This window comes from Diuraphis noxia, unplaced genomic scaffold (genome assembly GCF_037042655.1).
Source record: "Diuraphis noxia isolate RWA-SAM2 unplaced genomic scaffold, SU_Dnox_SAM2 contig0003, whole genome shotgun sequence".
NCBI classification, from domain to species: Eukaryota; Metazoa; Arthropoda; class Insecta; order Hemiptera; family Aphididae; genus Diuraphis; species Diuraphis noxia.
Window position 1 is genome coordinate 77,776,437 of NW_028301713.1, and position 24,164 is coordinate 77,800,600.

Consider the following 24,164-nt stretch of genomic DNA (forward strand, 5'->3'; position numbering starts at 1 on the left):
TAACGACGGTGGTTAAATATTATTATCATAGTTTATAAATGTTATCGTATCTTACATTCTTACCTATCTAATCTAAACTTTAATCATATCATTTTACCAAAATAAACCTCTGCAATGGATAAACCTTCATTGAAATTGAATAAAACGTAGTCAGTCGCGAATTCGCGATATGGATCCCGCAAAGTCCGTTGAGTATGTGTTTGTCGATAGCCGACAAAAAAAAAGATGTTGCTCAATGTTTTGGTATCCCAGATTCCCAGCTTCTACGCTTTCAACAATACTTAAACAAAAGAACTATCTTACAACATTAACACCTATTCATCGCGGATCAGACAAAAAAAAATGTGAGTACCCCTATATGGAAGAATGTCTAAAGCTTGGTTACTCCAATATAATAATATGTAAATAGTAAATAAATGTCAAAATAAACGTAATAATATATAGTATATATATGTAGAATTTTTCACCTCTCTTTAATTCGGATTAATTTTTTTCCCTCGAACACTAGGTAAATCGAAAACCTATATAAATCGAATTTTTAACTCAGTCCCCTGAATTTCAAATTATCGAGTGATTACTGTACTATATATCATTTTAGATTCAGAGCAGAGCGATGAATGTATTGATTTTACCATGATGTATGTTTTTTTTTTTTGTGTTTGTCATCACGTTTTGGGGCAGTAAAAGTGCTTCGGTTTTTTACTTTAGTACCTCGTTCGATCAGAAATATAATTTTCTAAATAATCGGGATAAACAAACTAAAAATTAAGGGAAAAACGGGAAATTTTAAGCACAATCAATTTTCAACAAAATCAATTTTGATTTTTGATGTAACTTAAAAAAAAATGACCATACATACATTAAATTTTCACCGAATGTTTATATAAGTATATTCTATCCACCATGAAATTTTCAAAATTTTCGACTTAAGTTGAACTATTCATTGGCATATGCAATTTTCGATCATTATTAGTTTTTTTTAAATTAATATCGATAAAAATTTATTTTTTGGATAGAAGATCTTGAAAATTTAATACAAGGTTTTAAACATATTGTTACAGTAGCAGTTGAAAAATAAAATAAATTCATATTCACAATTTTTGTTTATAAGCATTCAAAGTTTGAATTTTGACAAAATACGTTAAAATCACGAAAATTCGAAAATTATTTTAAGCTAGAAATTCATAAACTATTTTCTTTTTAAATCTAAGATTTGAAAATTTAATATATTGGATTTTCACTTTTAGCGATTTCCTTATTGTGGTGTAACTCTAAAACAAATGACCGCAGATACTTGAAATTTTGACTGAATGTTTATATAGGCATTTTATATATTTGATCAAGTTTTCAAATTATTTAGATTTGTTTTGAGATGTTTACTGACATTTTAATTTTTCAACTTTTTTAGTTTTTTTTTTCTACAAATATCGATAGAAATTTATTTGTAGAAAAGCTTGAAAATTTAATACAAGGTTCCTAACACATTGTAACAATAGCAGTTGAAAAATATTAAATTACATAGGCACGATTTTTTTAAATACGCATTTAAAGTTCAAATTTTGACTAAATACGTAAAAATTACGGCAATGTTCAAATTATCATAGATAGAAGTTCATAAAAGTTTTTCTTTTTAAATCTAAGATTTGAACATTTTTAATAATCTATAATATATCCTAGACATAAACCGTTTCCGCTCAGAATCGTTTTTCGTATACAATGATGATAATATAATATCATTGGATTCAAATTTAATTCCATCCGTAACAACCGCCACTTGTAACCTATTGCATAGAAGAGCGACATCCACATCTTACCCGCATTTTTATTTTAGTTTTTTTAAGTTAAAATTTGGACGAAATTGCACATTAATAACCACGAATAACAATTTTAGTTAAATTGCTGTAATTTAAAAATATCATTCGTGTGTAGGTACTTGAAAAGTCTAGAGTATACTTTATATTTTAATTTTAATAGTTAATGTCATATAAATAACTTATATTAATATACTTTATACTTTTATAGTATATAATATATTGTATATACTATGAATAACTGAGTAAATCGGGTACGTAATGGATCTGATTTGGAATTTATGTTATAGGTACTTACCTATATATTTTTTTTAAATAATAACAACATAATAAAATTAATAAAGTATAAAATATCCTAGACTAACAAACTGTCGCCGCTCAGAATCGTTTTTCGTATACAATGATATTCAGGCCCCCACTAAATATTTTGGAATCTGGTACAGAATTAAATCCTGGCCCCTTTTAAATAACAATTAGTTTTTAACATTTATCTAATAAATATTGAAGTAAGTATTTGTATGAACGCTGGGCATCAGTTACATGGGCCCTTCAGACTCCCCTTCCCTTTTGTGGGGCCCTGATGATATTATATAATTTAATTTAAGTTTAATGCCATCCATTATAGTAGCCTACTTGCAATCTACTGTACAGCAGATCGACATCCACTAACCCGTTTTTAATTTTACAATTTACTCAAAATATATTAAAGTAGAAACCCTCTCGTCCACCCTTGGCTGGACCACTGCTCCGGTTGATCTGACCATAGTATTATTGATATGAATACTATATGTATGTAATTTAAAAATACAATTTAGATTTTAGAATTTGTAGTAGATATTTAAAATTAACTGCTAGTTTATTATATCCCTTATTAGTCTTAGTTAAGTCTAGAAGGTCATTTGCTAAACAAAAAACTATTGATAGGCATTTGAAATTTTCTATCATTATTAGTTTTTTTAAAATTAATATCGATAAAAATTTATTTGTTAGGCAGAAAAGCTTTAAAATTTAATACAAGGCTCTTAACATATTGTTACAATAGCAGTTGAAAAATAAAAGAAATTCATAGTCACAATTTTTTTTTATAAGCATTCAAAGTTTGAATTTTGACAAAATACGTAAAAATCACGAAAATTCACAAATTATTTTAAGCTAGAAAATCATAAAAAATTTTCTTTTTAAATCTAAGATTTAAAAATTTAATACAAGATTCCTTACAAGTTTTTCAATCTTTATCACAAATAAAAATTCCACCTGAAATTCAAATTAAATTTTTATGAGCATTTGAAATTTAAATTTTTACAACATTGGATTTTCACTTTTAGCGATTTCCTTATTTTGGTGTAACTCTAAAACAAATTACCGCAGATACTTGAAATTTTGACTGAATGTTTATATAGGCGTTTTATATATTTGATAAGATTTTCAAAATATTTAGATTTGTTTTGAGCTGTTTACTGACATTTTAATTTTTCAACTTTTTTAGTTTTTTTTTCTATAAATATCGATAAAAATTTATTTGTTCGGTAGAAAAGCTTGAAAATTTAATACAAGGCTTCTAACACATTGTAACAATAGAAGTTAAAAAATATTAAAAATTCGTAGGCACGATTTTTTTTTTATAAGCATTTAAAGTTCAAATTTTGACTACGTAAAAATTACGGCAATGTTCAAATTATCTTAGATAGAAATTCATAAAAGTTTTCCTTTTTAATTCTAAGATTTGAAAATTTAATACAAGGCTCCTAACATATTTTTACAATAGCAGTTGCAAAATAAAAGGAATACATAGTCACAATTTTTTTTTTAAGCATTCAAAGTTTGAGTTTTGACAACATATTATGTAAAAATCACGAAAATACAGAAATTATTTTAAGCTAGAAATTCATAAAAAATTTTCTTTTTATATCTAAGATTTGAAAATTTAATACAAGGCTCATAATATATTTTTACAATAAAAATTGAAAAATAAAATAAATGCGTAGTCACAATTTTTTTTTTACAAGCATTCAAAGTTTGAATTTTGACAACATATGTAAAAATCACGAAAATTCGCAAATTATTTCAAACTAGAAATTCATAAAAAATTTTCTTTTTAAATCTATGATTTGAAAATTTTTAATAATCTATAATATATCCTAGACAGATAAACCGTCTTCGCTCAGAATCGTTTTTTGTATACAATGATATAATATCATTGGATTCAAATTTAATTCCATCCATTACAGTAATCCACTTGTAACCTACTGTACAGCAGAGCGACATACACGACTTACCCGCTTTTTTGGTTATAATATTAATAATTATTTATGAGAAACATTGATTTATAGTTTTAATTTTTAGGTAGGTATAAAATTGAACATTTTATAAATAATTTTTACTGCAATTAAAAACAATTTAAGAGAAATATTGTATAAAATAACATTTTTAAGATTTTTAACCAAGCAAAAAATATAATAGGTATACACATTGAAAATAATTTTAAATTTTGAATGTTCATGAAATAACTCTAACGTTCAAAATATTTTGATAATATTATCACGTAGGTATATATTATAAAACGATAAAATAAATGTGATGATTTGCTCACATATCATTATAAAAAAATTAAGTAAAATGTAACAGTTTAATAAGCCAGTTGTCGCATGTATAAATTAGACATACCGAATGAAACCATTGTCATAGACAGGAATAAACGATAGTTTATTATACCTTATATATATTATAAGGTCACGAGTTACTAAGAAGTCATTTTGTGAAGTGGATTTGTGACTTTCTTAAATCTTAATGCTACCAGGGAAAAGGTATTGTTGAAAAAGGTCTTTGTCACCGAGGAGAAATCTACTTCCCGAATGAGCAAAGAAACCTTTTGACAATGCCGCCTGCCTCTCTAGTCATTATATCCGTATTCCGTGTCATCCCTTTAGCCAGTGCACGAGTACCAGCTTCTTAGTATCTACCTCTCAATATCGAATCGTACGAGTGAATCTTTATGACAAGCAATAATCAGTGTGTTTAATTATATGATTCAAGTATTTTTAGTAATAGTTAGTTTGTGTTACCTAATACTGCTAAAGCATAGTTCGTAAGCAACTGATAGTCAGGTAATAAGGCATTCAATATAATATATTTTATCGGAAATTACTTATCGTAACCTTGTAAGCAGTACCGGATCTACAAATTATGCAACCCGGGGTACAACATAATATTAGCGCCCCTAAAAGTCACCAAATCATAAAAATGATGAGTTTAAAATTTAAAATTTGCGCCCCTCTATGATAAGCGCCCGGGGCATGGGCCCCGCATCCCCCCCCTAGATCCGGTACTGATCGTAAATACATACTTTTTATTTTGTGATTTTGGGTTGGATCACGTAAAGTTGCTAACTTCAGAAAATTCTAACTTATAAATTACCAATAAATATATGTCCGATCGACAATCAATCCTGATTATAACATTTATCTTAACTTGATAAAATACATAGCTTAACGAAAGAAATTTCCAGAAATCACTTGGGAGCTAAACTGCACTATTCCCAAAACACTTCTCAAAAAGTTGTAAAAATAATAACTATTTTTAAAGTTTGTTAAATTTATGATGAAATACTAAAAATCGAAAACTGTACAATGTACGAGTACATAATTTCTAGACAATCGGTAACGTGTTTAGCCAAGTTCTAGCTATCAGAACTGGCGAGCAGCACCGTGTACTTATATAATATTACACAAACCATTTGGAGCCACTTTTGACCTCATCATAACTAAAAAACTATTCGACATAAATATGTAAAATTCGACTCATATATTGAGACTTCTGAGATACATATTATGTGCTCCAAATTTCATAACACACTTCCAACCGTTATTTAAATATTAACGTCCCAAAATCGTCATTTTTATTACTGACTGACTGACTGACCTATAGATCAAAATTCTAACCCAGTTCCAGATGACCTAGAAAATTAAAATTTGGCATATAGATAGATAGTCAGGTGAATACAAAGGAAAAAATCAGAAATTTATAATTTTTTTATTTTTAAATTAATTGATTTTATTATAATTTTTCAACTAATTAATTAAGTGCCTCTAATTTAATGTAATGTTGATTTATATAACTCCGCTAACCTTTCTTGTATTGCCACGCCAAAAATACGTCCAGTCAAATATGTGTCTGTATTGGCGATCCGGATACTGAATGGGCAATTCACTCAAACATTTCAAAAGTAAAAGAAAATATAAATAATAGGTAACACAAAAAAGACAATTATTACCCGTAAACGGCGTAAACGTATAAAAATACAATAGTTTAACAAAAACCATTTGTAAATAATTTTATTATGAATAAGTAGCTATTAATAATTTGTATATAAAAAAGGCGGGTAAGTGGATGTCGCTCTGCTGTACATTACGTGATGGGGTGGACCTCTGACCAGGGTAGGTTAGATTTGAATGCAATGATATGTATCATTGTATACGAAAAACGATTCTGAACGGAGGTGATTTGTCAGTCTAGGATATATTTAACTATTATCATATATTCTATTTTGAAACAAATATTTTATTTTTCAATTAGGACGCATTTTGTATAAGGCATGGCTAATCAATTTTTCCAAAAACATTGCATATAGTTATCATAATTCATAATACCTTATATTATAGATATACATATACGATTTGAGGATAAATCGTTATCGTTACGCGATTTCATAAAAATTTTAAACTCAAACGCTCAAAACATTTTTCCTATAATGACGCTTCAAATTTCCTTTCTAGCTATGTGAAGAAAAACTTATGGAAAACTTAGCGTTGAATTTTTTAACCTTAGATATAAATACAAACAATTTTATAAATTTTGAACTACAAAATAATATTTATGGTTTTGACGAATTTTTGTCAATATTTGAACTTCAAAAATGCTAATAAGAAAAATTTGTGTCTATGTATTCTTATAATTTTTTAATGACTATAAGAATAATTTATGAGGAACTTGGTATTTCATTTTCAAGTATTTTGATAGGGCCAAAACAATTTTATCGACCCTTCAAAACAATTTTTTAGACTATATAAATATTAAATATCTCAAAAAATGTCAAAATATTTTGAAAATTACATCATGTAAAGAAAGATTTTTACACATGTTGTGAAAATTCAAACTTTGAATGCTTGTAAAAAAAAAATTGTGTTAATATATTTCTTTTATTTCTCACCTGCTATAGGTAAAAATATGTTAGGAGCTCTATATACAATTTTAAATTCTAAGATATAAAAGGAAAATTTTTAATGAATTTCAAGAATAAAATAATTTATGAATTTTCGTGACTTTTACGTATGTTGTCTAAAATTCAAACTTTGAATGCTTGTAAAATAAATTTGTGTCTAAGTATTTCTTTTATTTTTCAACTGATATTGTAAAAATATGATAGAAGCCATGTATTAAATTTTCAAATCTTAGATATAAAAGGAAAATATTTTATAAATTTCTAGCTTAAAATAATTTGTGAATTTTCGTGATTTTTACATAATATGTTGCAAAACTTAAACTTTGAATAGTTCAACTTAAGTCGAAATTTTTTGAAAATTGCATGGTGGATAGAATATACTTATATAAACATTAGGTGAAAATTTCATGTATCTATGGTCATTTTTTTTAAAGTTACATCAAAAACCAAAATCGATTTTGTCGAAAAATGAGTGTGCGTAAAATTTCCCGTTTTTCCCTTAATTTTTAGTTTGTTTTTCTCAATTATTTAGAAAAGTATTAAGAATTTTTTACTTTTGATCCCCCAAAGTACCAACTAGATTCACTTTCTGATCGAACGAGGTACTGAAGTCAAAAATCGAAGCATTTTTACTGCCCCAAAACGTGATGACAGACACACAAAAAAAAAACACACATCATGGTAAAATCAATACATTCATCGCTCCGTTCAGAATCTAAAATTTTATGATTTTTCAATTTCAAAATTATTTGCAAATTTTTGCGTTTTCGACAGATTTCGTAAAAATTTGAAATATACACGCTTGTAAAAAATAATTGTGACTAATGATTTTTAATTTTTTTTTAGCTACAATAAGAACAACTCATAGGGAACCTTGTATTAAATTTTCAAGTTTTTTGGTCATCCAACATTTTTTTACCGACACTTCAAAAAAAATTCCCATAAAAATTGAACATTTCAGTTGTCTATAAATAACTCAAAAAAAGTTAAAATTTTTGAAAATTAAACTATATAGATAACACTAAGATGAACATTTGGTGAAAATTTCAAGTATTTACAGTGATTAGTTTTTGAATTATAACCATATAACAAAATCGATTTGGTCGAAAACTGGTTTTGCGTAAAAATTTTGTTTTTATGTTTTTTTCGATGTTTTTGAAAACTGTTGGAAAATGTTTACTTTTGGTCTTTATAATGCACCATGATTATCACTTTTACATCAGAAACCACCCCCAAAATTTGAAATTGAAGGATCATTTCGACTAGTTATGCTGTACACAGACACACAAAAAAAAAACGCACACATCATTGTAAAATCAATACATTCATCACTTAGTTCAGAATCTAAAAATTATGATATCCCACCAAAACTATATATTATGTAAATTGAGAACCAAGTTCAATACTAAAATATATGCCTTGGTTGTTGATTTCAGAGACAAAAGAAGTGTAATCTAAATGAGTGCCAAGTTAGGATGCCAACTTGGGTATAATATATTGAAGCCTAAGATTTGACTTGGCTACGAATTATATTATAGGCTACCCAAGTTCTGAAGCTGTGACTTGTGAGAAGTGAGTTCTTATTTTATTCTCCCGGAAATCATCTCCAATCTTCCATTAGGTACTGTCTTAGTAGGTATTTAATAATATTTCGCATATGAAAACTAGCCAATTCAGATCTCACTTATTTTGTCGTTGAAGTCAACAACCAAGGTATATATTATAGTATTGAACTTGGCTCTTCTTTTACATATATGTTTTTAGTGGGATATTAATATATTATAACATAGTTGCTTTTCAATACTATATAGAACATAAACCACACTGTAGTGTAGAAGAGATATAATATTCTCTGCATAGTTTCATAAATATTCATTTCTTAGATAAGGAATAAAGATGGTAGTAAATCTAATGGCAAATATAATAATACTAAAATGAGCTATCTAGAATTTATTTTATATTTATGCATCGTACAGGCTAAGTTATACGAGAATAACATATGAAACTCAAATCGGAGGAAAGCCATATAAATGAGATATCTGTGATAATGTGTCTTCTAAAGCATTAACAGTGCATGTAAGAAGATTCAATATTTATGTATAATGTAATTATTATCTTTTATATTTATTATAAGGCCATCAATGGGATAAGTGTTTTTCTAAATAAATCAACAACCTTGGAAACAATTTATACGATCTCCTTAAGTGATAATTTTGTAATATCCAAAGTGTACGCAATAATGTTTGCTTATCTAATGATACATCACGTACGACATGGCATGTGATAATTATTTAACAAATATTAAAACATACTGTTGTACCAGAGAGACATGCCATATTTGGTATTATAAATAAATATAAATAGGTATCTACCACCCGTGGGACACCACGTTGGATTTTTTTTAATTCATTTTTACAATTAATCTTAAGTTTTTTTTTGTTCAGACTCTTCAGAGATGTCGAATCAATCAAACAACCTGATCCGCCTCCGAATGATACATAAATAATTTTATGTTAATTGAAATATTATGTTTGGTGCATGGAGTTAACGAATATAGCTCTTTCGCGGCAGTGTCAGAGACAACGGGTTTTAATATTGCATATTATATAAACATAATCTATATACATATATATACATCATTTTTTGCCTAGTTCATAAAATTATGTACATATTATAATTATCTGATTAATTAGTTATCATACCTAATATGATAAATTTAATAAATTTAATGTAATTTTTAACACTAGCCATGTTAACTAAATTAATTTGGATGGTTTAATTAATTACCATGTACAACACTTTGAAAGTTATCCAATACTATAACATAAAATATGTTAAATAGAACAACACTAGGTCAAAGCTATACTAATATATTCTATCCAGAATAATAACGTACCGCGCATCCGAAAGAAACGCAGAACGACGCGCCGCCGAGCATACAGTGAATGTGATGGGTTAGGTTAATATGTACAAGTTTCGACCGATTTTCATCCGCCACCAGGACTTCTTATTCTGGACAGAGTATTTAGATACTATATAGTCATTTTATTATTTTATAAATTAATAATTTATTAAAACAAGGTAAACTAAACTGACATTTTTAATTATAAACAATTTAATTGTTCACACTTTGTTGAAAGGCATATTCTTTTGCAGTTGCATCCCTTGAAACATTGGCCATAAGAAATAAACGATTTTTAGTACATTCATGAAAAGATATATTTACATAAGGAACATCTTCTTTAGATATGAACTTTTCTTGATAATTATAAAATTAGTTCATGAAATGAGTTTCTGCCAAATGTTCTCCTACAGTACCAGTCTCTTATATTATATTATACAAGTCTTTTCTTCATGGTAGATAATTGGTAGGAGGTAGTCCCAAAAATGTCCAAGAATATTTCTATAATCGGTAATGGTCCAATAGTGACCAACACATTTATTTACGGTCCGATACGCAAGTGTCATCAATAACTGTATTGTTTCAGTCCGTATGTTATGAAACATTTTTTTCATATCTGTCAAAGACATCTAAGATGGTTTTTGGATTTTAATATGATTTCCACTATTCTTCTTGGAGTTTTCTAACAAGTAAAGGAGACGCGCTATTTTTTCAAATACTATATTTGGGTTTTATAATTCTCCATACGCCTGTCATCATTATTTTCCTTTTTCGAAATCAGGAACTCAAAATTTTAGTGTCTTCTTATCAGATTTCTTAGAAACTTTTTATTAAATTGTTTATATGAGCTTCCAAAGTAATTTTTACTCCTTATTTTTGTTAGATACCATTTATTTTATTAGGAACAGCACATTAATAACGAAGTTTTTTCTGAAGTAGTTGTGTCCTTGTATATCTTTGTCTGACCTTCTGACCTCTCTGTTTTTAGACCACTATTTCACTGCGCGTTTCACTTGTGTTTTCTGCCGTATCAATTAAAGATGTAAGTCCTCCGTTAGTTTTTAAGTATGATATGAAATATTGTTTTATTCATTGAATTGGAAAATATTTTAGGTAGTGCCTAATGAAATCTTTGGAATATATGGAGCTAGTTTGTTACAGATCTTTCTTCTTTACAGTTTTTCTTAAAGGTTGGGGGAATATAATACTATACAGTTTTCCAAGTTAAAGGAATTATACCCGATTTTATTGACTGATTAAAAAGAAAAGTTATAAGAGGTGCAAGAATAAAACGAAAATCATATAAAAATTTTACTGATAAATTTTACCAAGGTCCATATTAAGATTTTATTATAAATGATGTTGTTTATTAATGTTAAAATAATTAATTTGGTTAGGTTAATTGTGTAATATTCACTTAAATATTATAAAGCAGAGATTGTCACTAACAAGTTAAAAAGTTGTATTTTATTATGTTAAGTTACTTAACATTATAATATGTGTAGTTAATTAATAATATTATAGGCTGTGGATAGAGTCCCGGAAAAATCGGGTTGTTGATAACAATCGTATCAGTCCCGGACAATTATTTATCATATTGCTCATGCGCGGGGACTTGAACAATTCACAAAAAAAGGGTACAATAATTACCGTACTGCCGGGACCGTAATTTACCACTACTACTCATAGACCTATAAAATATAGGAATTATAGGTCTATGCTACTACTAGTCCCGTACACTTTACATTTTTTTATTGGTTTCGCGTATTCCTTGATCCTTTAATAGCTAGTAGCTACCCGTCTAAACAATTTTTAAAATATTATTACACTATAATTATAACACTATATTTTACACTATAATTAAAATCGAATAACCAAGTTTATATATTTTGTAAATAAATATAAAAACATTGTAAATAAATTACATCATGTTGGTTTCACAATAATTATTAGTTAAGCATATTATTACTGTTTATAAATCATAATATTAATTAGCAATATTGAAAATACCAATTCTTTTTGGTATGCTGGTTAAATTTACACACTTGGGGTGATACCAAGTCAAACAATAATCACAACTGATGGAATTGTTGGCACATTTTTTTTGACAAAGTGAACACCGCCATAAAGAACGACAAACATTTTTCTTAGCTACAATTTTTTGCACTTTTCCCCAAGCAGAGGGTGAAAAAAATTGTTTTACCTAAAAAACACAATATTGTTTGAATACTAAAAAAAAAGGAATTATAAAAATAAATAAATTAAGGAATACCTACTTGAGATAAATCAACCATCTCATCAATTATGTTATTTGGTATGCTATTGAATTCATTTAGATCAGTGTCATTTATTTTACAATTTGAACTTAAAGTTAAAAAGATAAATTACGGTCCCGGCAGTACGGTAATTATTGTATACTTTTTTGTGAATTGTCCAAGTCCCCGCGTATGCGCAATATGATAAATAATTGTCCGGGACTGATAAGATTGTTATCAACAATCCCGATTTTTCCGGGACTCTATCCACAGCCAATATTATAATAATGAATTTGGTAATTATAATTTAGTATAGTTGCAGACCATTAGGTAAATTACAAATAATTGGTAGGCTATACAATTAATAAATATTAAATATTGATATTCTTAATTTTTTTTCAAATTTTCAAACAAGTAGAGCTACCACCAAAAGAAACAATAATTATTGTCACATATTTTTTAAAGTTTTAATGTTGGCAATAGATTCGAAGCAACCATTTTTCAGTCAGAGCTGTTATCAATTTTCGGACAATTGCTGAACTGCCTACGATAGTTTAGGTCGTTCTCGTTATTATAAAAACCATTGACCTATTATTATAATAGGTTAATGATAAAAACCAAATATTATTTGGAAACTTCTTTTGAAATGTCAAAAGGTAGGTTTTTGAGATTATATTTTATATAATTTTGTACATTGTTATTACTTTATGTAGTTAGTATAGTCTTTATCCTTTTACATTTTAGATTAGTTTCTTAAGATGACGCCACACCCGCATGTGTTGTCTTCGTCGTACAAGAGCGTAGCATAGCAAATTTTACGCTCAGCAGATCTCGTTTATTTCCTTCAATTTAAAATTTAGAGCGAATTGACCTATTATAAAAATTAAAGGCAAGGTTATTACCGAGGGCATCTTATGGGCTTTTTATTATATTTTAATTTTAAACCGAGTTATAAGTATTTTAAAATTGTAAGTTATTTTTATATCTAAAAATACTCATAACTCGGTTTAAAATTAAAATATAAAAGCCCATAAGATGCCCTCGGTAATAATCTTGCCTTTTATTTTTATAATAGGTCAATTCACTCTACATTTTAAATTGAAAGAGATAAACGAGATCTGCGGAGCGTAAAATTTGCTATGCTACGCACTCATCATACGGCGAAGACAACACGTGCGGGTGCGGCGTCCTCTGAAGTTGGAAAATTTCATATTATCAGAAAAAAATATTAGATTTCTTAAAAACTCGTAGAAACAATTTCTTATTTTTAAAAATGTATTTTAATTTGTGGGTAAACTATACGGCAAAATTAGAATGAGAAGATGATTTGAATAAAATCATTTATAATTGAAAAAATGTTTAATTAAAATAAAATAAGCTTATACTAGAATCTATATATTATATAATATTATGATAATTGTTTCAATTTATAGTGCCTATTTTATTAATAATTTGTTTATAGTTGGTTTTATTCCAGTTATGCATAGATTCATGATAAGTTTAAAGTTTAATACATTGAAAGGAAAGACTAATAATTAATAAGAAGTGGAGGGTAATATTAATGAACATTAACAATAGCTAGATTAATTAGTATTTAATGATATAGTACAAGAATAATTTGTTATGATTTAAATGAGCAAAATAATATTAATTCGTTCAAAATTAAAACAAAAAAATTGTTAAATAAAATCGAATTTGTGTCACAAAAAGCTGCCAATGGTAGATTAAAACCACTTAAAAATATAAAATCTGCATTAGGGTATTCAGTTACAAATTTTCTAACAATATCAAAGCATAATGTAAATAAATCTACAAATAATCCAAAAGGGAAATAGGTACAAGGAACTAACAATACATAAATAAATAAATGGTTTTACATTCTCTTTTATTACCTTCTAAGTTACATGTTACTTATTGGGGACTGGTCCCATTTCACATATCAGGGTGTCAAAGATGGTTCTTGGTTAACTAGACAAGTACAGTTACACAAGGGATGTGTGGGGGGTAAGTTATTAAAACTCCTGTTAAAACTTATTTTTTTTTAGTAAAAAATATTGTTTTTAAGGCACACATGGATGTATTTAACAGTTTTTTTTTGAATTAAATTCATTATTAATGGCAATAAGGACACTACCTTCCCTAGAAAGACTACAGAAGTATATCATTAAGGTCATATCAATAAATATTAAAATTATTAAGCCAAGTGCAGAAAAATGATATTTTTTGAAAGTCGTGTTTCAGAAATCATATGAACATTGAAACTGGAATAAGAAAGACTAGGATAAAGAATTTATTTTGTATTTAAAACATGGATATTTCAATAATAAATATTAAAAGTGGACATATGGGGCTTTATTAGTTTTTTTTAACAGTTGGATTACCTTTAACTATATATTTTTATCTTGTTTTTCACCTTATATTTTCGGTTAGAATGTTCTATGTCATATAGATTAGTCATGGAATGTTTTAAAGTTGCATAATCTGAGGAAAAATATATATCAGTATATTTATATGATCCACAGAACTGAAAATGTATCACTGGCATTTTAACAAATGATTTTTAGTGGAGAATAGTGAATAGGCATCAATTTTCCAAGACAATGATTATTGGAAGATTTAAATCATGTTTTTAAATAAAACATTTAATTGTGCTGTATTAGAGAGATTGATAGTCTTCTAAATTATGTTCAGGAAAATTAAAAACATTTATATTTTTAGCTCTAGATTGACGATTGTTAATTAATTAAATATTGTTTGAAACAAGACTCAAACAAATCCAAAAGACATTTGAAGTTTACTGTTTTCAGTTTCTATCTTAAATACCTTAGTTTCAAAATATTTAAATTTACTATTAAGAATTAATTTTTTAAATAAATTATATAAATATTTTATCTTGATCATTGACTGCATTTATACATTTAGTTTAAGGAGACTTGGTATAATTTATAGAGTTTAAATAAGATCTAATTTGATTCCACTGTGGGAAAGACGTATAAGTGAATAATTATACTAAATTAATATATAGTTTGTCAATAAAAAACAATAAATCTTTAGCAAAAATCAATAACAGCGCCACAGTTATAACATAAGTATTAGTGTAAGTCTTTTTCAAAGAGTTACAAGTAATCAATAATGATTAAAAGTTGAGATGTTATCTTAAAAATATTCATGTACACCAAAAAAATTTGTCATTACTTTTATAATAAATAGTCGTACCTGCTATCATCATTCCAGTCCAGTTCTTGTGGATAAACTGCAGTTAACTGTATTATAGGAATCCTTCAGAGAAAATTCACTCACGAATCACGATATATTTATACATTCTGGCATACTAATGATTAAATTCATTATTTTATTTGTATTTGAAATTTCACTCTAGTATACGTCAAACATAACTGTCCATCGACAGCAATAATGTCAACGTTGAACGATGTATTTTAACAGAGAACGTAATAAAATGTGTTAAATAGACTAGTAACGGATGATCATCTACAGCAAAAAGCGTCTTTGCCTTTTTTCGCAATGACCGTAATATCAAACAAAGTACAAGTCTACAAACGCTAAAGTTTAAACGAAAAATTCCAATACACCTATTAACATAAAAACAGGAAACACATTACAATGTTAGATGAACATGAAAACAGAATGACAACGTGCTCACTGGCCGTCTCAGATGTAAACAAAAACTTGATGATAACATCTCTAGCGAAATCAGTGTGACAACAGAACAATATAGAAGTCGTACTCGATCTGCCTACTCGATCGGGCCACGAGTGACGAGTCACAACTGATCTCCAATTAGGCATTGGACTCTTGAAACCGTTGAAACCGTCGGGTACCTAGTGAGTCCTATCCTTAATTTGATAGAATGTTAGCAACCAGGGGTCCCCCTCTTTGTTACGAAATTATAAAACAGATAATATTATGTGGCATCTCCTGACGTCCTCTCGTGGCACTAGGGCACTATAAAAGTTATAGTTATATTATTAGTTATACATTTATAGTGCCTTAGTGGCACTGCAAAATATTTTGGTTGATTTATTTTTCTCTGTATTCTGTAAGTTTGTTCTTTGTTTTATGGTAACACCGTTGTTACAGGAGGATGTTGTAACAGTCGTTCGACCGAACGTTTCGTTCCTAACTTCATCCGAGTATCCGACGAACGCCGCCGAACGACCTTTGTCAGTGTTTGTCACACGTTCGTCACCTTAACAATGCATAATATGCAATATATTCTGCCAGTACTTTAACATTGTTTAATATTTTACATGTACTATTGTGTTAGGCTGTGTTGTTCGACTTTTCTCCAAATTAGTAATTTTAGCCATTGTTTTTATTGCCGGCCTGGTATGGTTACCGGAAAAGGCTAAAATGCACTTTACCAACCCCCTCACGATTTTCAAAATTTTTTTTTTAAATGACTTGTTTTTTTATGCTGAAAATGATGGTGTAATTTTTTTATATACTAAACTTCAAAAAAATTCGAAAAAATCGTGTAACTTCAAAAATAATAGTTTCCGGTAAAAAAAATTACACTATCGTTTTAATCATAAAAAAACAAGTCGCTTAAAAAAAAAAATTTTGAAAATCGTGAGGGGATTGGTGAAGTGCATATTTTGTTCCCCGGAAAAAAATATTTCGTAACGAATAAGCATGACCTTAAGCGAAAAGATCCCCCATCTGACTACCACTTGGCGAACAAAACTAAAAACTAGTCGTACACTATGTAGGTATATATATATTTATAGTACCAAATACTATAAATGACAATTCGGGACAAATATATAGTATATACTATATCAAAAATCGCGACAAAAGTATATCCTCTAATAAAGTAACTAACGCGCTCTAGGATTGTAATTTGTATTTCTGTAATATTCAGCTATAAAGGTGACAGAAAAATTTGATCAGCTGTAAAATACTAAATATATATTACCTAATATTTTTATATTTAAAACTTATTATATACCTACAATTTATTTACAAAAAATATTCATATTTCATACAAGTACAATAGGAACTTAACCATAAAATAAGAATATCAAGGTATAATATAATGGTACTTACATTATAATTTACCTTATTATAAATGCATTTTTTTTTACTTGTTGATATGTTCGTCAGTTCGTACGTTATTACATTTTTTTTAAAAAGAATTGATAATTACATTCAAAATTTTATCAATAAATAAAAATCTACAATTTTGACGAATGTTGGGACATATTTTTGTGTAACATTCAATTTTAGCCAACATTTTACTCTTTATACCATGTTTATTGTCTATCAATAAATTTTCCATATTATTATTAAAAAGACAAAATATTTTTTCAACAAATTTTGAAGTGCCCGGAAATGGTAAAAGTAAGTAACATTCTTCTTTCATAGTTATAAAATCATCATTAATTGGTCTTTATCCTTTGTAGCCAGTTCATTTACACATTCTGTATGGCTTAATTTTGAACAAGACCTTATATAGTTATACAGGGTGATTCTTTTATCATTAAACACTTATTATTTCGTCAAGTATTGACTTTTTTCATTTTTTTTCAGTATAATATTTTGTTTCATGTTTTTCTTAAACTGTATGAAATTTTTATTTTGTGAAATAACTAGTGCACCACTATTAACTTTTGATTTTTTAAATGGCAACCCATATTATAGTGTACTAAATGAATAAGGTTTTTTTTTTATTGTTCGGATTATGATTTTTGTTAATTTTTAGCGAGATATGGCTTTTTAATATTGGGCGGTCTCCGCTTTATTAATGTAATATGAAAATCAGTATTTGACATTTAAAGCGAGTCCGAGTATTGTTATTGTTATTATTATCATTGTTTGTCTCGTATTGTCATTTATAGTATTTGCTAGTACCATCTATCGTGCTACCTGTCGTCGGCTTTTGTTTGCTTCCTTACAGGTATATTTTCAGCCTTCCAGGTAGCAGGTATAATGTACCTTTAGTCAGAGTTGCCCGATTGCGGCTGGAATACAGGTAGTCATATTTTATCCTAAATATAATTCCCCCGATAGCGTCCCAACTCACATTGGTTCACAAAATAACTTTTTTTTTGTTTTTGTTTTTGTTTTATTAGGAAAGACAATTTACAATCTGTACACAGTAATTATAATTACAATAAGCAAATAAGATAAAAAACAGAATAAAGTAGCATGAATGACGTGATGAGGAAGAAACCCAATGGTAACAACTCCTTTACTAATTTAGTAGGTCTCTACACCATTTTCGCTTTAGTCTGCGTGGTGGGTTTTTTGGGAGGATGAGGGAGGACATGTGTGATATTAAAGTATTGTGATGAGTGCTTAAATTTTGGTGAAAACAAAATAACTTAAAATTAATAAGTATTTGCCATTTGGAAAATATTTTAAAAACAGTATTGGAAAATGTTGTCAAATTTTGAGAATTGAATAATAAACTTCATAAATTAATTTCTGATCTAACCTAACCAAATAATAAAGTATTACCTAGTATTTTAATGTTAAATAAGTATAAATTCAAAAGTATTTAAATACATACCAAGTATATTTTGTATTTTTAAGATTTTAAATATTATACAATATACAATATACAGTATACAATATTCATATATATGTACAAACAAATAATTAAATAATGAATTGTTTGCAATAAAAAAATATACGAAATTCAATATTAATATGTCAGTAAATAGTCAATAAATGTAAAATATTAAAATAGATAATGGTTTACAATAATAGAGTTATATACAAAGAATAAAATAATAATTTGCCATTAAAAAGTTAATAAATAGTCAAATATTAAATTCATAATTTTCTTACAATAAAAAATGATATTATGTAATACAAATATTATGTCAGCCGCAAATATAGTCAATAAAGAGTCGACTAGAAAACTAATCGTAGTGTTAAATTATAGTGATAGGGGTAGATTTTTAAAACTCATTATTTAAAAATCAAAATTAGATATTTCAAAGTTTTTAATTTTGTAATTTGGGTTTGTATAAAATTTTTATTGTTAATTTGTTTATATGGGTCTATTTGTGATCGTGTGAATTCACTGAATTGTGAATACGATAGTTATATTTACGTCAAAACAAGTATCGGACACAATCAGTGTTGAATCCAGGTATACTTCAGTGGTGGCATTCGCCCCCCCCCTGACAAATACAACTTTCTGACTTTCAACAAAATGTACCTATTTATTAAATGCACAATACCGTTACGATTACCGCACCTAATGGCGTTCAATAAAATATAATTTATTTATATCAATGTTTTTATACCATATTGCCAATATAGGACTATCTACTAACTTTCCCAAAGTTATTGCAGTTATAAGATAACGTAAAATAATTATTATGACTTACAATTTATGATGACGGCTAGATTACGATATAATCTAAAACTACGTACGGTACGTACCTACTTAGTACCTACCTACTATTTATATTGTAAGCAATAACTTAAAATTACACATTGTCAACAAAAATTCATATTACCTAGTTGTTTGTACCTGTATGTTAATAATATCCGAGTATCTGACGACCTTAGATTGACCTTAGATTGATTTAAAAATTTAAAAATTAGTAATTTGTTTTGTATTTTTATATAAATTTGAAATGTCTAAATTATAAATTGTTATAAGAATAACTACCTATTAATAGATATAATTCATAATACTAAAATTACGTATCACCATTCACTAATGACAAAAAAGTGAAAAAAAGCCCCCCCTCTCAGAAAAATTGTCTGGATTTAACACTGGACACAATTGGAAAGAATTAATTAGATTTAATAACCAATTTAATAGTATTTCCTACCTACTATGCGGAGTTGGTAAATTATTGCGTCCCGCAAAAAAGGTCATAGTTATACATTTATAATATACTTTTTTTTTTTATTATTATTATTAATAATACCTTTGGCTACATGGGCCATTGGGTTTAAAGTGAGAAATATATATATATAAAAAAAAATTACCATAATATACTGCGTAAATTGCTTTAATAACAATGGAAGTTATGAAAAGTGAAAAAAATAAAACGTTGAAAATAGTTAATGGTTTCAAATTTCGTTTTCAAAAACTTCTGAACAATAATATTCAACGTTGGTGTTGTACAGTCAAAACTTGTAAGCGTTTTTTTAAATTTAATAATAAGAGTATATGTATTGATAGTTTTAAAGATCATACCTAACCATCTACAACTTTCGGAACAAATTATAAATCGTCAAAAACTCAATAATAATTTAAAAAGAAAAGCCGTTGATGATATTTTACTAGCCACTAGGCCATCTAAAATTATTCATTCGGAGTTAAAAAATTCTGATGTTGAATCTTTAACTACACAAGACGTAAAATTAATTAAAAGAAATCTACACAATGCTCGAGCTTCTATACTAAATACTACCAAAACTACCAGCCACTTTTTTGAAATTACATAATATTTTTAAAAAAAATGGAATTTAAAACAAACAAAAACGAAAATTTTTTGCTAGTAAATAGTAAAGAAACAAATATATTAGGTTTCTCTACATTAAGCAATTTAAAAGTGCTATGCGATTCGGATGCTATATTTGTAGATGGTACATTCAAAAGTTGCCCAAAATTATACCATCAGTTATTTACTGTTCATTGTGCAATAAATCAGTCTTATGTTCCACTCGTTTAAATTTTACTACCTTCGAAGACTACACAGTGTTATTTACTAGTGTTTCATCATTCAGTTTTAGAGTGCAAAAAAAATGACTTACAATTTAATCCTATTCGGTTGTATGCCGATCTTGAAAAGGCTATTCACAATGCTGTAAGATATGTTTGGCCTTCTATTAAAGTAAAAGGGTGTAGATTTCACCTTGGTCAAAGTTGGTACAGGAATATACAGCAGCTAGGATTACCAAAGAAATAATACCGATATAAGTAATTTTTTAAATTATTTTTTGGGCTTTCTTTTTTAAGTGGTGATATGGTTGAAGATTGTTTTGCGTTTGATATAATGGCATTGCAACTACAAGATAATACTATAATAGGATAGTACAATTTACCGACAACATATTAGAAACATTTATAACCGACGACGCGGAGTTTTCACCATAGATATGGGCTGAATTTGTATCTTCAACGATGCACACTACAAATAATTGTGAATCATTTCATAAAAAATTAAATAGTTCGTTCAATTCGTCACACCCAAACATATTTAATTTTATTGAAATTTTAAAAAACATGCAATGTGATACGTATATTATATTAAGAAGTCAAGGAACAAAAAGCAAAAAAATGACTGATAAAGAATCATTTATACATGACAAAATGTATGAATTGCAAACAAAAAAAATTACTCAGCAGTTAGACTATGTGCGGGAATTATTTTATAATTTTTACCAGTATATTAATTCGAATTTTTTATAATACTATTTTTTTCACTACACACATTTTTACTTATATATTTTTTAATTATAAACAAAACAGCAAAACCAATATTTTTAACCATATACTAATATGAATACAATTATATTGCCAGTCCTAAGTTTGAAAAATGGAAAGGAAAATTGATTTCGTAACCCTTAATGTAATTTATATAACAATCACAAATATTTAAGTAGGCAAATATATTAAAATATACCGGGGCCGCAATTTACGTATGTATATAATATACCGGGGCCGCAATTTACGTATGTATTAAATATACCCGGGCCGCAATTAAAATAAAAATTTGAAACGGGACGCAATTTACAGCAACCCCTACTATGTATGGGTCTCGCTATCGGGATAGGGGAAAAGGTAAAAAAGTTACTTTGGACCACAATCGAGTGACACCCCCTTTAGTATTCAAGTTATGCATAATATGTATTAATAATGAAATAAATTAGCCATAAATCGAAGTTGTCGACTTGTTTACAAGTTAATCTGTTTAATATGAATTTTTGTTGACAATCAGTAATTTTTAAGTTATTGCTTACAATAAAATATTAATCGTGGACCTGGTGTAGTAAATTGAAAAAAATATTTTGTAACGAAAAAACGTGACGTCATGATTTTAAGCACTAAAATCCAAATCTCCGTCTATATACTCTATACCATGTGGTGAACGGAACTAGAACCCTGCTATCTATTCTGCGATCGTCGGCTATTGTTTGCAGGTAGCAGCCACCTGCTAGTAGCAGGTATTAAACTATTTACGTCGGAGCACTTTAGTTGCGTCCTGTTAAAAAGTTATAGGTACATGAATTGCGTCACTATATTGGTTATAATAAGTAGTAGAATTTTTACTTCGTTTTCAGGGGTACTCCGAGGTATATCAATTATAATTATAAGGTAACCTGAGCTCTGATATGGTGTTTCGGTAATAATATAAACATCGATAATAGATGGATTTTATTGCCGATATCTGATTGTTAAAGCAAGTTCGTTGATCGTCATTGTGGACAATTAAACACGACTTCTATTCTACTTATCGATTATTAGTAAAGCTTTGTATTATATTTATGTGTATACAACATTAAAGTTTCGTAATGTTCTAGAACAAGTTGATATAAAATACTTGATTAAGTAGGTACAGTATCTACTGTTAATAATATTGTTGATTTTAGTATAGGTATCTTTTACTGCTGTTCATTCTTCATAAACGGCGTACCTGAGCTATACCCCCCGTATAACTTTTTAGTTTTTACACGTTTAGAATGGAAATGCAAAATATAATAAGTGAAAACCAAAAGCATTTGAAAATAATTGACAATTACAATAATAAAATGCTATTGACTGTATTACAAACGAAATTTAACCTTTTTTGTTTTTAAATGATTCTATTAATGGTATAGTAATGTTTATATTATGTAAATCAAATTTAGGATTTTTAAGTAAAATTGAAACTGTATATTGTGTTGATGGCATGTTTGAATATTGTACAAAATTTTGTTGCCAATTATTTATAATTCACGGCTCTTTTAACAATCTTGACTTTGAAGTTTCTATTCACAAAGTAATTCAGAAAAATTGATAAAAGGATGCCGGTTTCACCTAGGACAATCGTGGTTGTGAAAGATACAAGAGCTGGATTAAGCTAAAGAAATAAGAATGTGGGTTGAATGGAGAAGTTGGGAATCTACCATATATTTTTGGATTATCATTTTTAAGTACAGAGGAAGTTGGTGATTTTTTTTATTTAAACTATCTGAAATACAACCGGCTAATTCCGAAACTGTAGATTTTGCTGACTATTTTAGTCAACAATTATATTTCGGAAGAATATGGACAGAAAAGAGTTCAAGCTCACAACGAACGACATATGTGTGCAATTTATTTATTTATTTTTGTTAGTTATTTTTAGAACCCCTGATTAAAATACACGAATTGCATCCCAAAGAATACAGGACGGAATTCTTGTATACCTTTTTTTTGGGACGCAACTATAAGGTGACCCCACTAATGTATATATAATAATATATTATATATACGAAATATATATTGATACGTCCATGGACCTCCATTTATTTTTAGTATATATACTTTATACCTGTGTGTTAGTGTGTTACAATAAATCACGATTCCAGATAAATTATCTTAAATTTGTGTATTAATTAAATACTATAATATTGTTATTTTAATTTATTTATAAAAAAAAAATTTATGATGTTAAAAAAAACCTAAAATATTGAATTGATGAGATATTCCGCCCCTGGATACCGTGTTCAAGGCCACAGCCGTGTGTCCTCTTGTCTTGACTTCGTTCAGTCACGGACTAAGATATAATCGACTAATTACAGTGATAATGATATGGTGTGCAGGGATCGGAAAGCGGCCTCCAAAAGGTTCCATACACAGGGTTTGAATGGTATTCGTATTTTTAGTAAATTAGTAAAATTTTGTAGAAAATTGAGATTTTGAATTAGATAAAATTACCACTACCCATAATATTTTACACATTAATTACTAGAAAAAACAGTTATTAATTAAAAAATTTTTAATTCTTAATTTCAACTATTAC

General features: G+C 27.8%; 3 long non-coding RNA genes across 3 annotated transcripts; 1 reads left to right on the forward strand and 2 right to left on the reverse strand.

The window, feature by feature from the left end:
• LOC149057788 (uncharacterized) lies at positions 1-9,785 on the forward strand. The gene is made up of 2 exons (XR_016191145.1): positions 1-344; positions 9,474-9,785. It is a non-coding gene; the product is annotated as an uncharacterized LOC149057788 (long non-coding RNA).
• A 287-nt stretch (positions 9,786-10,072) lies between these two features.
• On the reverse strand, positions 10,073-15,481 carry LOC149057789 (uncharacterized). The gene is made up of 2 exons (XR_016191147.1): positions 15,403-15,481; positions 10,073-10,953 (listed from the first exon to the last, which is right to left on the reverse strand). It is a non-coding gene; the product is annotated as an uncharacterized LOC149057789 (long non-coding RNA).
• Positions 11,873-12,453, reverse strand: LOC149057790 (uncharacterized). The gene is made up of 2 exons (XR_016191146.1): positions 12,208-12,453; positions 11,873-12,134 (listed from the first exon to the last, which is right to left on the reverse strand). It is a non-coding gene; the product is annotated as an uncharacterized LOC149057790 (long non-coding RNA).
• Positions 15,482-24,164: the final 8,683 nt, after the last annotated feature.